The following is a 17,012-nucleotide window of genomic DNA, read 5'->3' on the forward strand; positions in this document are numbered from 1 at the left end:
ACAGACATATGAGCTAGCCAAAACGAAAATAGCCTAGCCTGGCCCAGACCAGAAAAACCACCCTGTCAAACCACAGACTCATGAGTTTAATAAATTCTATTTTAATCTACTTTGGTGTGGTTTGTTATACAGCATTATTTGTGTTAATAAGTAGCTGAGACAGAAGTTCCAAAATGTCTCATTACCAGATTTAGGTCACATATCCAGTAAGCAATAGAGCAGGAGTGAAACCATAATCTATGGAATCTAAAACTTATGTCATCAGAAAGAACACAAATGGACTTCCCTGGTGGTGTAGTGGTTAAGAATCTGCCTGCCAATGCAGGGGACACAGGATCAATCCCTGGCCCAGGAAGATTCCACATGCCATAGAGCAGTTAAGCCTGTGTGCCACAACTATTGAGTCTGCTCTCTAGAGCCCACAAGCCACAAATACTGAGCCCATGTGCCAAAATGACTGAGGCCCACGTGCCTAGAGTCCATGCTCTGCAACTAGAGAAGCCACCGCAATGAGAAGCCAGAACATCACAACAAAGAGTAGACCCCACTTGCTGCACCGAGAGAAAGCCCGTGTGCAGCAAAGAAGACCCAACACAGCCAAAAATTAATTAATTTTTAAAAAATGGACAAATAACAAATGTTGGCAAGGAGGTGGAAAAAAGAGAACCCTCCTACATGCACCCCAAAGTTCACAGCAGCATGGTTTACATTTGTTAAGATATGGAAGCAACCTAAATGTCCATCAAAAGATGGGTGAACAAAGAAGGTGTGGTATAGCCAACATCATTCTCAATGGTGAAAAACTGAAATCATTTCCACTAAGATTAGGAAGAAGACAAGGTTGCCCACTCTCACTGCTATTATTCAACATAGTTTTGGAAGTTGTAACCACAGCAATCAGAGAAGAAAAAGAAATAATGGAATCCAAATCAGAAAGGAGGAAGTAAAATTGTCACTGTTTCCAGATGACAGCATAGTATACAGAGAGAATCCTAAAGATGCTACCAGAAAACTACTAGAGCTAATCAATGAATTTGGTAAAGTAGCAGGATACAAAATTAATGCACAGAAATCTTTTGCATTCCTACACATTAATGATGAAAAATCTGAAAGAGAAATCAAGGAAACACTCCCATTTACCATTGCAACAAAAAGAATAAAATACCGAGGAATAAACCTACCTAAGGAAACAAGAAACCTGTATCCAGAAAACTATAAGACACTGATGAAAGAAATTAAAGATGATACAAACAGATGGAGAGATATACCATGTTCTTGGACTGGAAGAATCAACATTGTGAAAATGACTATATTACCCAAAGCAATCTACAGATTCAATGCAATTCCTATCAAATTACCAATGGCATTTTTCACAGAACTAGAAGGAAAATTTCGCAATTTGTATAGAAACACAAAACACCCCAAAAGCCAAAGCAATCTTGAGAAAGAAAAATGGAGCAGGAGGAATCAGGCTCCTGGACTTCAGACTATACTATAAAGCTACAGTAATCAAGACAGTATGGTAGTGGCAAAAAACCAGAAATATACATCAATGGAACAGGATAGAAAGCCCAGAGATAAACCCATGCACCTATGGTCACCTTATTTTTAATAAACGAGTCGAGAATATACAATGGAGAAAGGCCTCTTCAATAAGTGGTGCTAGGAAAACTGAACAGGTACATGTAAAAGTATGAGATTAGAACACTTCCTAATACCATACACAAAAATAAACTGAAAATGGATTAAAGACCTAAATGTAAGGCCAGACACTCTCAAACTCTTAGAGGGAAACATGGGCAGAACACTCTATGACATACATCACAGTAAGATCCTTTTTGACCCAACTCCTAGAGAAATGGAAATAAAAACAAACAAATGAGACCTGATGAAACTGAAAAGCTTTTTACAGCAAAGGAAACCATAAACAAGATGAAAAGACAACCCTCAGAATGGAAGAAAATACTTGCAAGTGAAGCAACTGACAAAGGATTAATCTCCAAAAGTTACAAGAAGCTCATGCAGCTCAATATCAAAAAAACAAACAACCCAATCCAAAAATGGGCAGAAGACCTAAACAGACATTTCTCCAAAGATATACTGATTGCCAACAAACACATAAAAGAATGCTCAAAGTCACTAATCATTAGAGAAATGCAAATCAAAAGTACAATGAGGTATCACCTCACACCAGTTAGAATGGCCATCACCAAAAAATCTACAAACAATAAATGCTGGAGAGGGTGTGGAGATAACGGAATCCTCTTGCACTGCTGGTGGAAATGTAAATTGATAGAGCCACTATGGAGAACAGTATGGACGTTCCTTACAAAACTAAAAACAGAACTGCCATATGACCCAGCAATCCCAATACTGGGCATACACCCTGAGAAAACCATAATTTAAAAATAGTCATGTACCACAATGTTCATTGCAGCTCTATTTACAATAGCCAGGACATGGAATCAACCTAAGTGTCCATCGACAGATGAATGGATAAAGAAGATGTGGCACATATATACAATGGAATATTACTCAGCCATTAAAAGAAATGAAATTGAGTTATTTGTAGTGAGGTGGATGGACTTAGAGTCTGTCATACAGACTGAAGTAAGTCAGAAAGAGAAAAACAAATACCGTATGCTAGCACATATATATGGAATCTAAAAAAGAAAAACAGAAAATGGTTCTGAACAACCTAGGGGCAGGACAAGAATAAAGACACAGACGTAGAGAATGGACTTCAGGACACAGGGAGGGGGAAAGGTAAGCTGGGACGAAGTGAGAGGCTGGCATGGACTTATATATACTACCAAATGTAAAATAGATAGCTAGTGGGAAGCAGCCACATAGCACAGGGAGATCAGCTCAGTGCTTTGTCACCACTTAGAGGGGTGGGATAGGGAGGGTGGGAGGGAGACTCAAGAGGGAGGAGATATGGGGATATATGTATAGCTGATTCACTTTGTTATAAAGCAGAAACTAACACACCATTGTAAATCAATTATACTTCAATAAAGATGTTAAAAAAAAGATGGTGTGGTATATATACACAATGGAATACTACTCAGCCATAAAAGATAATGAAAAAGTGCCAGCTGCAGCAACATGTATGGACTTGGAGGGCATTATGCTAAGTGAAATAAATGGGACAGAGAAAGACAAATACAGTATGATAGCACATGTGGAATGTAAAAACTACAACAAACTAGTGAATATAAAAACAATAACAAAAAAAAGCAGACTCACAGACATAGAGAGCAATCTAGTGGTTACCAGTGTGGAGAGGGAAGGGGGAGGAGCCATAACAGGTAGGGGATTAAGAGGTGCAAACTATTATGTGTGAAATAAGCCTCAAGGATACATGGTACAACAGAGGGAATAAGGCCAATATTTTATAATAACTATAAATGGAGTATAACCTTTAAAAAATTTGAATCACTATATTGCTCACCTGTAACTTACATAATATTTTACATGAACTATAATTTAAAAAAGTAAATGCATTTATCCAGAATAAATAAAGAAAACCTATGTCTTCATCTACAATATGCTAAGATAATTATCTCATCAAATTGTCTGATGTGCTCAACTAATAAAAGCCATTAATACTCTGCTCTGTATTAAACTCTAAAATCCAAGGCATACTAGTGTTTGCCTTGTCGATGTTAGGTGCTCACAACTCTTTCTCCAATACTAGCACTCTGCCTCACATGTAATGTCTTCAGTAAATACTCTTTGAATGAATTACTAAAAGTTTGCTACTCAGATAAATCAGCAATAAGCCCACCCTCAAGGAGCTGAGTCTAAAAGAGAAGATTAAACGCAGACATAAATAATGGCAATATAAGATGAAAAGGGTTATGTGTGACAGGCAGAGAGTCAATAGAGCATTCTAGGAATTCAGAGGTGGAGAAATTTCTTGCTGCAAGGGAGGTAGTAAACTATTTCACTGAGATGATGATGTTTGCTTTTATCTTCAGTGAATGGATTTTAAACATACAAAGATTATCAGCATGCATTTCAGCCACAGGGACATCAAGAACAACCCATGGTAGTAAGAAACAATAACATGAACACAAGGAAACAGTGAATGGTTTCTACTGGGTGAAAAATAAATTAAGTCTACTTCATGAGTCAAAGACTTCATGCAATCAAATCTCTTCACCCTGACTCAAAGACTCTGATGATTGGCTGCATCTGGTTCTAACTCCTATCACTTAATTCACCTCTTTTCATTCATTCAGTGATTTTTACTTTTATCCATTTATTCATTCTTTTTTTTTTTTTTTTTTTAAAAAGGCATTATTTATCTAAGAACACAGCTAGGCACCATTTCCAAAGATTAGAAAGGAAAATGAACTTCACCCACGTCTTTCAGAACAGAGTAGAAGACTTTGAAAGGCAACGACCACTTGTACTCTTCTCTTTCACTTCTCAAAGCACCTGTCACAAAATGATGCTCAAATGCAAGCTGAACACACAAATACACAAAAATAATAGCTGGTTTTAAATTAATTTAAAAGTTGATTAAGAGAAAAATGGCCCTTTTTTCCAACAAGGTGCTCACTTAATGTTCACTACTGGTTACATCTACAAAGCTCAATTTTATTTATTAAATAGTTCTACGTATTAATGGGAATCACTTACTGTCCTGTGGCATCAGACTTGGCAAGTTGTCTAAGATATGATCCTTGCCTTGAAGGTGCAGAGAGACGTAAAAGCCAGGGACTAGTCCAGGCCCTGAGGATCCATTGGTGAATGAGACAGAGAAAGTCCTTATTCTCAGAGAGTTTCCAGACTAGAAAGGGGATACCTACAACAAAGAAAAATACTATTACAAAACTTTAAGATAATTCCAAAAAGTGATATATGCTACAAGATAATAAAGCAATGTAATATAACAGAAAGCTATTGCATCTAACTTCTTTAAACAGGGGCTCAGGAAAGACTTTCTGAAGAACTGCCATTTAAGCTGACAATCTGAGGACAGGGTGTTCTAGGCAGTGTGAGAGGCAATTCAAAGGCCTTATGTTTACCTCACACCAGTCAGAATGGCCATCATTAAAAAGTCTGCAAATAACAAATACTGGAGAGAATATGAAGAAAAGGGAACCCTCCTACACTGTTGGAGGAAATGTAAATTGGTACAACCACTACGGACAACAGTATGGAGGTTTCTTCAAAAATTAATAATAGAGTTATCACATGATTCAGTAATCCCACTCCTGGGCATATATCTGGAGAAAACTCTAATCAAAAAAGATACATGTAACCCAATGTTCATAGCAGCACTTTTCACAATAGCCAAGACATGGAAGCAACCCAAGTGTTCATTGACAGATCAATGGATAAATAAGATGTGGTATATGTATGCAATGAAATACTACTAAGCCATAAAAAAATAATGAAATAATGTCATCTGCAGCAACATGGATGGATCTAGAGATTATCACACTAAGTGAAGTAAGTCAGGAGGAGAAAGACAAATATCATATGATATCACTTATATGTGGAATCTAAAATATGACACAAATGAACATATCTATGTTCATATCTAAACAGAAACAGACTCAAAGACTTAGAAAATAAACTTATGGTTACCAAAGGGTGGGGAGAGTGGAGGGATAAATTAGGAGTTGGGATTAAGAGATACAAAAACAACAAGGTCCTACTGTATAACACAAGGAATTATATTCAATACCTTATAATAAACTATAATGGAAAAGAATCTGAAAAACAATAGATATATAAAAATCAATTTGCTGTACACCAGAAACTGACAGAACATTGTAAATCAAGTAAAATTCAATAAAAACAAAACAAAACATAGGCTTAAAGTCTAGAATAAACTAGCTTATACATCACATATATCACTATTTAAAGTGAGGTAAGTAACTTAAGACGACTTAGAGATACTGCCACACTAAACAGTCAGTGTTTAAAGTTCAAAGCTAGGCAAAAAAAACAAAAAACAAAAAAGCTAGGCACAGACTCCACTGAGACAATCTCACTCACAGCACTTTCAGAGTGAGGACGCATGTATATGCTGTGAGTTTTCCTGATCTGTTAACCACAAATTATCCCTGGCTGTCAACCATGAATTGGAGGCCACCCCTAACTGCCTTGGCTTCCTCTCTCGCTAGCTGTCATGCTGTCAAGTTCTTGGCACCCTTGGATGCCTGTGCTAAAATGCAATTTTTGGGTTTTTTGTTTGTTTGTTTAAAAATTTTGTTGGAGTATAATTGCTTTAAAATGGTGTGTTAGTTTCTGCTATAACAAAGTGAATCAACCATACATATATCCCCATGCCTCCTCCCTCTTGCATCTCCCTCCCACCCTCCCTATCCCACCCCTCTAGGTGGTCACAAAGCACAGAGCTGATCTCCCTGTGCTATGCAGCTGCTTCCAACTAGCTATCTATTTTACGTTTGGTAGTGTATATATGTCCATGCCACTCTCTCACTTTGTCCCAGCGTACCCTTCCCCCTCCCCATATGCTCAAGTCCATTCTCTAGTAGGTCTGTATCTTTATTCCTGTCTTGCCCCTAGGTTCTTCATGACCTTTTTTTTTTTTTTTTTAAGATTCCATATATATGTGTTAGCATATGATATTTGTTTTTCTCTTTCTGACTTACTTCACTCTGTATGACAGACTCTAGGTCCATCCACCTCACTATGAATAACTCAATTTCATTTCTTTTAATGGCTGAGTAATATTCCATTGTATATATGGGTCACATCATCTTTATCCATTCATCTGTCGATGGACACATACATTGATTCCATGTCCTGGCTATTGTAAATAGAGCTGCAATGAACATTCTGGTAAATGACTCTATTTGAATTACGGTTTTCTCAGGGTGTATGCCCAGTAATGTGATTGCTGGGTTCTATGGTAGTTCTATTTTTAGTTTTGTAAGGAACCTCCATACTGTTCTCCATAGTGACTGTATCAATTTACATTCCCACTAACAGTGCAAGAGGGTTCCCTTTTCTCCAAACCTCTCCAGCATTTATTGTTTGTAGATTACTTGACGATGGCCATTCTGACTGGTGTGAGGTCATACCTCATTGCAGTTTTGATTTGCATTTCTCTAATGATTAGTGATGTTGAGCATTCTTTCATGTGTTTGTTGGCAATCTGTATATCTTATTTGGAGAAATGTCTATTTAGGTCTTCTGCCCATTTTTGGTTTTTTTTTTTAAGATGACAAAATTATATGAACAGAAATTTCAAAAAGGAAATATGGCTGTCTGATTCACTTTGCTGTACACCTGAAACACAACATTGTAAATTAACTATACTCCAAAAAAAATTTAAAAAAAATAAATATGGTTGGAAATTAACACATGGAAAACCACTCACATTGTGTCAATAGGGAAATGTTAGTTAAAATCACTAGATACACCTATGACATCACTGAAATTAGAAAGCCTGAACATACCAAGTGTTGGTAAAAATGTAAAAAACAGGAACTCATGTTCTGCTGCTTCTCGTGAGACTATAAAAATATACTACCATTTTAGAAAAGTTTGACAGGCCACATATAAGGTATACATTCACCTACTCTACTACATAGGAATTGTGCTGCTAAATATTAACTCAAGTGAAGGAAAGCATAAGTCCAGAAGGCATTGCCCTAGTGTCAACTTTGTTTTTTTATGAGTTTGGAGCTGCCTACAAAGAAGTACATTCATAAGGCTTTTCTCTAGTGTGGATTCTCTGATGGACAACAAGACTTCTTCTGTAGACAAAGACTTCCCCACATTCACTGCACATATAAGGCCTTTCTCTAGTGTGGATTCTCTGATGGACAACAAGACTTGTTTTGTAAGTGAAGGGCTTCCCACATTCACTGCATTTAAAAGGCTTTACTCCAGTGTGGACTTTTTGGTGCTGAACAAGTGTATACTTGCGCATGAAGGCTTTCTCACGTTCATTACACTTATAGGGTCTTTCTCCAGTATGGATTCTCTGGTGCTCAGCAAGTTTAGCTTTGCCGTTGAGAGCTTTCCCACATTCACTGCACTCATAACACCTTCGTGCAGTGTGAACATTCTCATGTCTATTGAGGGCAAAACTGCTTGTAAAGAATTTCCCACATTTGTTACACCCATAAGCCTTCTCTAAAGTGTAAATTCTCTTATGCACAATAAGACTTCCTTTGTAGACATAGGCTTTCCCACATTCACTGCACATGTAAGGCCTTTCTCTAGTGTGGATTCGCTGGTGATAAAGAAGCCTTTTTTTGAAGACAAAGGACTTTCCACATTTGCTACACCCATAAGGCCTTTCTCCACTGTGGACCCTCTGGTGCACAAGAAGGTTATTTTTGTTCAGGAAGCACTTTCCACATTCACCACACTTATGAGAATTTTCTCCAGTGTGGATTTTTTGGTGCTGAACAAGTGAATCCTTGTGAAGGAAGGCTTTCCCACATTCATTACACTCATATGGTCTTTTTCCAGTGTGGATTCTCTGGTGCTCAAAATGTTTATATTTGTGGGCAAAGACTTTCTCACAATTACAGCACTCATAAGGCCTTTCTCCTGTGTGAACTTTCCGATGATGAATAAGACTGGAGCTGTGTCTAAAGAACTTCCCACAGTCACTGCACTCATAAGGTTTTTCTCCAGTGTGAACTCTCAGGTGCTCTGCGAATTTAAACTTTTTACTGAAGGCTTTGCCACATTCACTGCACTTGTGATGTTCTTGCCCAGGGTGAGAGACCTCCCTTCTCTGCCTGCTTCTACGTGGATGCTCTCCATCGTGGGAGGGCTGGTGCTGGGGAAAGCCTAAGCTGCCTAGGAAAGCCTTCTCAACCTCTCTGCACATTAACATATTGTCAGCCAAGTATAAAACATCTTTCTCCACCAGGACGCTCGTATCAGAAGACAGAGGCTTCAGGATAGATGGCTCCAGCTTTGGATTCCTGTCTTCTGTCACTTGTTCTACAGAAACACATCGTTCAGAAACGGCCTCCTCAGCTTCTACTCCATGCTAACAACCCAGGGAGTCTATAAGTGACAGGTTCTCCAGCATCATGTCACAGTACAGGAGTCTCTGAGCATCGTTAAGGAGACCCCACTCCTCCTGGGAAAAGGACACAGCCACATCCTCAAAGATCACATGGCCCTGTCCAGGGACCGTAAATGCTGCTGCTACCATGGGAACCTGAAACAATAACGGAATCCAAATGGATGAAGACTCCTTCTTTCCTGGAAAGGACTCAGCCAATGAAAAGCCATGGACTCTGGGCTGGGTCCTGCACCGCGTTGGTGGACATAGGACACTGCGGTCGCGGTGGTGCCAGGAGACGTGCAGGATAATGGTGGAGACCTAGGCCAAAAATCCTGGAAGCGGATTCCGCAACCTGCTCACTCCTGGGCAGTGTGGACGGCGCCCCTCGGTCTCTTTCCAGTTTCTCTAAGCTCGGCTCCACCAAGTGATCCTGAGCCTCAGGTCCTGCAGACAGCAGCAAAAGCAGCCAAACGACCTCCTTCAGGTAGGATCCGGAAGTCCCGCCCACTCCTAATTCTTCTGCCCCTTTTTGGATTGGGTTGTGTGTTTTTTTGATATTGAGCTGCATGAGCTGCTTGTAAATTTTGGAGATTAATCCTTTGTCTGTTGCTTCAATTCCAAATATCTTCTCCCATTCTGAGGGTTGCCTTTTTGTCTTTTTTATGGTTTCCTTTGCTGTGCAAAAGCTTTTAAGTTACATGAGGTCCCATTTGTTTATTTTTGTTTTTATTTCCATTTCTCTAGGAGGCGGGTCAAAAAGGATCCTGCTGTGATCTATGTCCTAGAGTGTTCTGCCTATATTTTCCTCTAAGAGTTTTATAGTGTCTGGCCTTGAATTTAGTACTTTAATCCATTTTGAGTTTATTTTTGTGTATGGTGTTAGGGAGTGTTCTAATTTCATTGTTTTACATGTAGCTGTCCAATTTTCCCAGCACCACTTATTGAAGAGGCTGTCATTTCGCCATTGTATATTCTTGCCTCCTTTATCAAAAATAAGGTGACCATAGGTGCGTGGGTTTACCTCTGGGCTTTCTATCCTGTTCCATTGGTCTATATTTCTGTTTTTGTGCCAGTACCATACTGTCTTGGTTACTGCAGCTTTGTAGCATAGTCTGAAATCCAGGAGCCTGATTCTCTGAGCTCCGTTTTTCTTCCTTAAGATTGCTTTGTCTATTCGGGGTCTTTTGTGTTTCTATACAAATTATGAAATATTTTGTTCTAGTTCTGTGAAAAATGCCATTGGTAGTTTGATAGGGATTGCATTGAATCTGTAGATTGCGTTGGGTAGTATAGTCATTTCACTATATTGATTCTTCCAATCCAAGAACATGGTATATCTCTCCATCTATTTGTATAATCTTTCATTTCTTTCATCACTGTCTTATACTTTTCTGCATCCAGGACTCTTGTTTCCTTAGGTGGGTTTATTCCTAGGTATTTTATTCTTTTTGTTGCAGGGGTAAATGGGCGTGTTTCCTTGATTTCTCTTTCAGATTTTTCATCATTAGTGTATAGGAATGCAAGACATTTCTGTGCATTAATTTTGTATCCTGCTACTTTACCAAATTCATTGATTAGCTCTAGTAGTTTTCTGGTAGCATCTTTAGGATTCTCTACGTATAGTATCACATCATCTGCAAACAGTGACAGCTTTACTTTTGTTTTCCAATTTGGATTGCTTTTATTTTTTTTTCTTCTCTGATTTCTGTGTCTATAACTTCCAAAACTATGTTGAATAACAGTGGTGAGAATGGAAAACCTTGTCTTGTTCCTGATCGTAGAGGAAACGGTTTCAGATTTTCACCATTGAGGATGATGCTAACAGTGGGTTTGTCACATACACCCTTTATTATGTTGAGGTAAGTTCCCTCTATGCCTACTTTCAGGTATACTGCCTATTTCTTTTTCATTTGTTTGGTCTGATGGGTTTTTACCTTCCTCCTTCATCTGTTGTGTTTCTCTGTCTTCTCATTTTGCTTAACTTACTGTGTTTGGAGTCTCCTTTTAGCAGGCTGCAGCTTCCCAGTTCCCGTTGTTTTTGGTGTCTGCCTCCAGTGGGTAAGGTTGGTTGACTGGGTTGTGTAAGCTTCCTGGTGGAGGGGACTGTTGCCTGTGTTCTGGTGGATGAGGCTGGATCTTGTCTTTCTGGTGGCCAGAACCTCAGCCAGCGGTGTGTTTTGGGGTGTCTGTGACCTTATTATGATTTTAGGCAGCCTCTCTGCTAATGGGTGGGGTTGTGTTCCTGTGTTGGTAATTGTTTGCCATCGGGTGTCCAGCACTACAGCTTGCTGGTCGTTGAGTGGAGCTGGGTCTTAGCATTGAGATGCAGGTCTTTGGGAGAGCTTTTGCCACTTGTTATTATGTGGAGCCAGGAGGTCTCTGGTGGACCAGTGTACTGAACTTGACTCTCCCATCTCAGAGGCACAGGCCTGACACCCAGCTGAAGCACTGAGACCCTGTCAGCCATGTGGCTCAGAAAAAAAGGCAGGAAAGGAAAGGAAAGGAAAGGAAAGGAAAGGAAAGGAAAGGAAAGAAAGAAAGAAAGAAAGAAAGAAAGAAAGAAAGAAAGAAAGAAAGAAAGAGAAGGAAGGAAGGAAGAAAGAAAGAAGGAAAGAAAGAAAATAATAAAATCAAAGAAAGTGATTAAAATTAAAAATGTTATTAAAAATAAAAAATAATTAAAAAGTAATAAAGAAAAAAAGGTCAGAGAGAACCCTAGGACAAATGGTAAAGCAAAGCTATACAGAGAAAGTCACACAAAGAAGCATACACATACACACTCACAAAAAGAAAAAAAGGAAAAAAATATATATATATAAAAGGAAGAGAACAACCAAATCAATAAACCAATCTACCAATTATAATAAACTCTGAACACTAAATTAAGATAAACATAAAACCAGAAACAAATTAGATACAGAAAGCAAACCCCAAGTCTAAAGTTGCTCCCAAAGTCCACTGCCTCAATTTGGAATGATTTGTTGTCTATTCAGATATTCCACAGATGCAGGTACATCAAGTTGATTGCGGAGATTTAATCTGCTGCTCCTGAGGCTGCTGGAAGAGATTTCCCTTTCTCTTCTTTTTGCGCACAGTTCCTGGGTTTCAGCTGTGGATTTAGGCCTGCCTCTGCGTGTAGGTCACCCTCTGGCGTCTGTTCTTCACTCAGACAGTACAGGGTTACAGAAGCAGCTGATTAGGGAGCTCTGGCTCACTCAGGCCAGGGGGAGGGAGGAGTACAGAATGTGCGGCCAGCCTGCAGAGGCAGAGGCTGACATGACGTTGCAACAGCCTGAGGTGCGCCGTGTGTTCTCCTGAGGAAATTGCCCCTGGATGACGGGACCCTGGCAGTGGCGGGCTGCACAGGTTCTTGGGAGGGGAGGTGTGGATAGTGACCTGTGCTTGCACACAGGCTTCTTGGTGGCTACAGCAGCAGCCTTAGTGTCTCATGCCCGTTTCTGGGGTCCACGCTGTTAGCCGCAGCTCGCGCCCGTCTCTGGAGGTGTTTTAGGCAGTGCTCTGAATCCCCTCTCCTTGCGCTTCCCGAAACAATAGTTTCTTGCCCCTTAGGCAGTTCCAGACTTTTTCTCAGACTCCCTCCAAGCTAGCTGTGGTGCACTAGCCCCCTGCAGGCTGTGTTCATGCAGGCAACCCCAGTCCTCTCCCTGGGATCTGACCTCTGAAGCCAGAGTCTCAGCTCCCATCCCCCACCTGCCCTGGCGGATGAGCAGACAAACCTCTCTGGCTGGTGAGTGTTGGTCGGCACTGATTCTCTGTGCAGGAATCTCTCCGCTTTGCCCTCCGCACCCCTGTTGCTGCGCTCTCCTCCGTGGCTCCGATGCTTCCCCCACACCACCCCCGTCTCCACCAGTGAAGGGGCTTCCTAGTGTGTGGAAACGTTTCCTCCTTCACAGCTCCCTCCCAGAGATGCAGGTACCATCCTTAATCTTTTGTCTCTGTTTTTTCTTTTTTCTTTTGCCCTACCCACATATGTGGGGAGTTTCTTGCCTTTTGGGAAGTCTGAGGTCCTCTGCCAGTGTTCAGTAGGTGTTCTGTAGGAGTTGTTCCACATTTAGATATATTTCTGATGTATTTGTGTGGAGGAAGGCAATCTCCACGTCTTACTCCTCCGCCATCTTGAAGGTCTCCACTAAAATGCAATGTTAACCACAGCAATCCACTCGCCTGTTCCACCCACCAAGCCTATCTCTGACTAGAGACTTCTCGGTGGCTCAGAGCCATCAGCCAGCATGGTTTTATCTATGAACGTGAGGTGTGTATGCTCATCCTCCTGCCAAACCATGCTGTCTGTCATTATCACCCCAGGAAACAATTTGCTGATCAAAGCAAATGAAAAACAACAACAACAACAACTTCATTTAGGAGTTCTGTATTAAATGCCTACTGAGATCTTAATTAAAATTTTTATGTTATCTATGAAATATTATCTGTATAAATCTATCTCTGCCTGTAACAAGGACACAGGGACATGTGCTTTCCTTGTCATACACATTTCCAAATCTCATCCACCTTCCTTTATCACTGGCCCAAAGCTTAGAGTGGAAATGAAGGCAGCTGTGCTCCTATGTGAGTTCTATATTTTTTTTTACCTAGAAATCTGTCTAGGTGCCTGGCACAGAGTAAAAAAGTCAATGATTTCATTAAAGGGGGACAGAGCCAAATCAAAAGCAAGATAATAACATCTTCCCAGAACCCTTCGATTAGGCATTCTTTCTACTCATTTCCATAAGTGGCTATACTTTTTCTATCATAGCGTTGATGACACTTAATTGCTACAGTGTGTTTGCAGTATTACTTTAGTAGGGATAAGAACTGTACTGGTCTTGCTCATCACATCACATCACACTATCCTCAGTTTCTAGCCATTTATAATCATAATTTGTTGAATTAATGAATAAATGAAGCCATTCCTCAGAAGCACTTTCTCAATCTAAAACAAATTCAGGCAATGAGTCTAGTTCTCTGAAATTCTTTCTGTCAATCACAACACTGATCATCACACACCACACCCCAAGCTATATCTTAGTGTATTCTTCTGTAAGTCCGCTCTGAGGAAAATTTATTGCAAGTATGGGTACAATGTAAGGTGGTATGTGCTGTCGGTGCATGACCCATAACATTAAGGAAATGCCAAAACAGGAAAAGAAAATGGTATGCATCAGTAGAAATATGTCTTCTGCTCCACTCAGAGTGATATTTCCCAGCAGCTGGGTTCAGGCCCAGCTTTTCAGAGGACAAGGATCTTCCTTTGTGCTATGGTCCCCACACAGAGTGTACAAGATCTCCATCGTATCTAGAGGACTTATGAAGTGTCTAGGAATCCATACAGTTGTGCAGGCAAGGAATTACCTAATCCTAGGGGCACAGCTCACTTTGTAGATTTCATAGATTTTTGTATCTACTAGGACAGTTTGAAGACAGTTGTGAATGGTGCCTATTCAAACAAAAATATTTTGTCAGTTTTTAAGAGCTAGTAATAAAGGACCTGCGCCACTCATTGAATATACGCACTATGAATATCCTTCGGTAAATTCCTCTTGGCTTTAACTGGCCAAAGTCAGGTTTTCTAAATTTCAACTGAAGAATTCCACACGATTCATAAAACATAATCATTAGCTATTTAATTCAGCTCCCAGTAACAAATAACTTCAACGGTCTCCAATAACAGCATGCGTTATTCATTTTAGTAGTAGTGATTGTAGTGCTGGCTGTTAATATTCAAAATAATCGTACTTTCTATTTGCACATTTTAATGCATGATCTCATGTAAGATTCACAACTTTGAGAGGTAGAAGCTAAAGTTACCTCTATTGTACAGATGAGGAAACTGAGGCTGTCTGAGCTCAAATGACTTTCCCAAGAGTCACAGCCAGTATGTGGTAGAGGTGGGATTATCATCTGATATCCAGCATTCTTTCCCTGCACCAATAAAGCCCTTCCTCTTAGACAAGACACTCACCCATCACTACCTACTCAGATTGAAAGAGAGCAGGAATCACGTGCACAATCAGCTGTACCCTCAATGTTGATATGCCATGACTGCCCCTGATAATCACCAGGTTACCAGGCAACCAGCTGTAAGATGAATAGCACATTGGGAAGATGAAATGATTGGGAGCAAAATTCATTGATCCATTTTACTTTCAGAATTATGCCTGACACCCTACTCTCTTCTATTAGCTTTTTCTCAGTAATGAAATACACACTCTTATTTTTTCAAAACCTTAACAAATAATATTTCTGTCAAAAAATTTTTCCATTATTTCAATGACATCAAAGCTTGCTACATAAAAACAAATTATGCATAGATTTGATGTGGATGCTTATATTGAAACATCTGAATTTTTGTAAATCACACCTCCATTCTACTTCACACCAATGCATTTTTTTCTTTCAGTATTTCTTGAAAGATGCCAGTTAAAATAAAAGTTGAGCTATCATCCTACCCCATTCAGAAGATAAGGGACTTTTATGGTTGGGTGGAATAAAGCTCTTTTACCCAGATCTCGTTCCTTTCTTTGTGCTGTCATCTAGACTTCTAAAATTTCCTTCTTTGTGCTCTTGCATTTCAAGTCCCAGAAGTTATCTATTCAAAAATACAATTGTCTACATTTTCCCTTGAAACTGCATAAACAACAGCAACATGCATACACATATATCCCCCAGTCTGAAAACCCATCCATTTATTTCAGAGTACATATTTTGGATGTATTGATCACATCTTAAGATCTCTTGAATCGCATGTGTTGCAAAAGAAACCACTGTGGAAACAGACACAAATGGACTATTTGTTTGAGATATGTACTAATAGTAATCAGTAAGTATTCATACTATTCATCCTAAAACAATTGGAAAAGTGCACGTAAATGTTTTAAATGGAAATATAAGCAGTAATTTTAAAAGATATACGGATGAAAATATCAGGCAATCAGGAAAATTAGCAATGCATCCTAGGTTTTCAACTCTCACCCTCTGTTTTGTTTGACCCACACAGTGTTTTTTGAAAAAATGAAATCTAAAGAAATAAATCAGGATAAATTACTTTCAACTTTGAAATTTTAGTTTCTCTTGAAAACTGAAAGATCTGTTACCACTACACATAAATTTCTCTACAGTAATGACTAGTCGAGGCTGAGTAGAGGCTGTTCCCTTTAGCAGACAGGGCAGTTTCCACAGACCAACCCCTCCCTGTCATATTCCCAATCTAGCCTCCTTCATTCATTTCCCTTACCTGTCTTCTCCTTATAGGCATGAGATTTTTCAGCCTCTAGTCTATCCCCTCCTACCAACATCTGTCTTCAAAATTTCTCTACTTTAATACTTCCCTCTCCCTCACTACCCATGTCCAGATGGTCACCAGATCCTTTTAGGTTCACCTCTAAAATATATCTCTCTATTTCTGTCTTTCCTTTAACTTGAAATGTCCCCACCCAGTTTTTTTCACTATGGCTCATCTGAACTGCTCTCACAGACTACCAACATAACATGGGATTTCCAAGTTCCCCTGCATCCTCCAACCTATTGCTTCAGAGTTGATTATGTGATTCTGTTTCCTAAAATGTTGTTTCTACCATGGCTTATAAAAAGTTCAGACACTATAACATGGCTTCGTAAATCCACCATGATTTCCACATCTCTATCCTCAGCACACCTGCCACTCTCACCTCCCAATTCACCACACACCTCACTCTCAGCTCCAGCCATGCAGAACTATTTACCTTTCCAAGCTCCAGCTGCTCCCTCGGCCTGGAAAGCCTTTCCTTCCTTTTCCTTCTCTCCCTCCTCCACTCCTCCTTCCTCGCCTTCCTTGCCCACCAGACAAAACCCTAATGCTCTCTCAAGAACATCCTATTTACCATGAACCTTTTCCTAATATCCCACATGGAAAGTACCCTTTCTTCTCTGCATCCCCACAGTGCTTGGCTTTTAAGTGTCTAAAAAGCTCTTATAAATTCCCTTGTACTCT

The 17,012-nt window shown here is 39.8% G+C and overlaps 1 protein-coding gene and 1 pseudogene across 3 annotated transcripts in view; both read right to left on the minus strand.

Annotated features, from left to right (window-relative positions):
• The window catches only part of PRELID2 (PRELI domain containing 2), a 705,022-nt gene that overhangs the window by 345,200 nt on the left and 342,810 nt on the right, over window positions 1-17,012 (minus strand). For all 3 annotated transcript variants that reach the window (XR_010942158.1, XR_010942160.1, XR_010942159.1), the window contains one exon: window positions 4,651-4,816. The gene's annotated coding sequence lies outside the window, so the exon portion shown is untranslated. The remainder of the gene's footprint in view (window positions 1-4,650; window positions 4,817-17,012) is intronic.
• Window positions 7,682-9,367, minus strand: LOC137220824 (zinc finger protein 549 pseudogene; annotated as a pseudogene).

This window comes from Pseudorca crassidens, chromosome 3 (assembly GCF_039906515.1).
Source record: "Pseudorca crassidens isolate mPseCra1 chromosome 3, mPseCra1.hap1, whole genome shotgun sequence".
NCBI classification, from domain to species: domain Eukaryota; kingdom Metazoa; phylum Chordata; class Mammalia; order Artiodactyla; family Delphinidae; genus Pseudorca; species Pseudorca crassidens.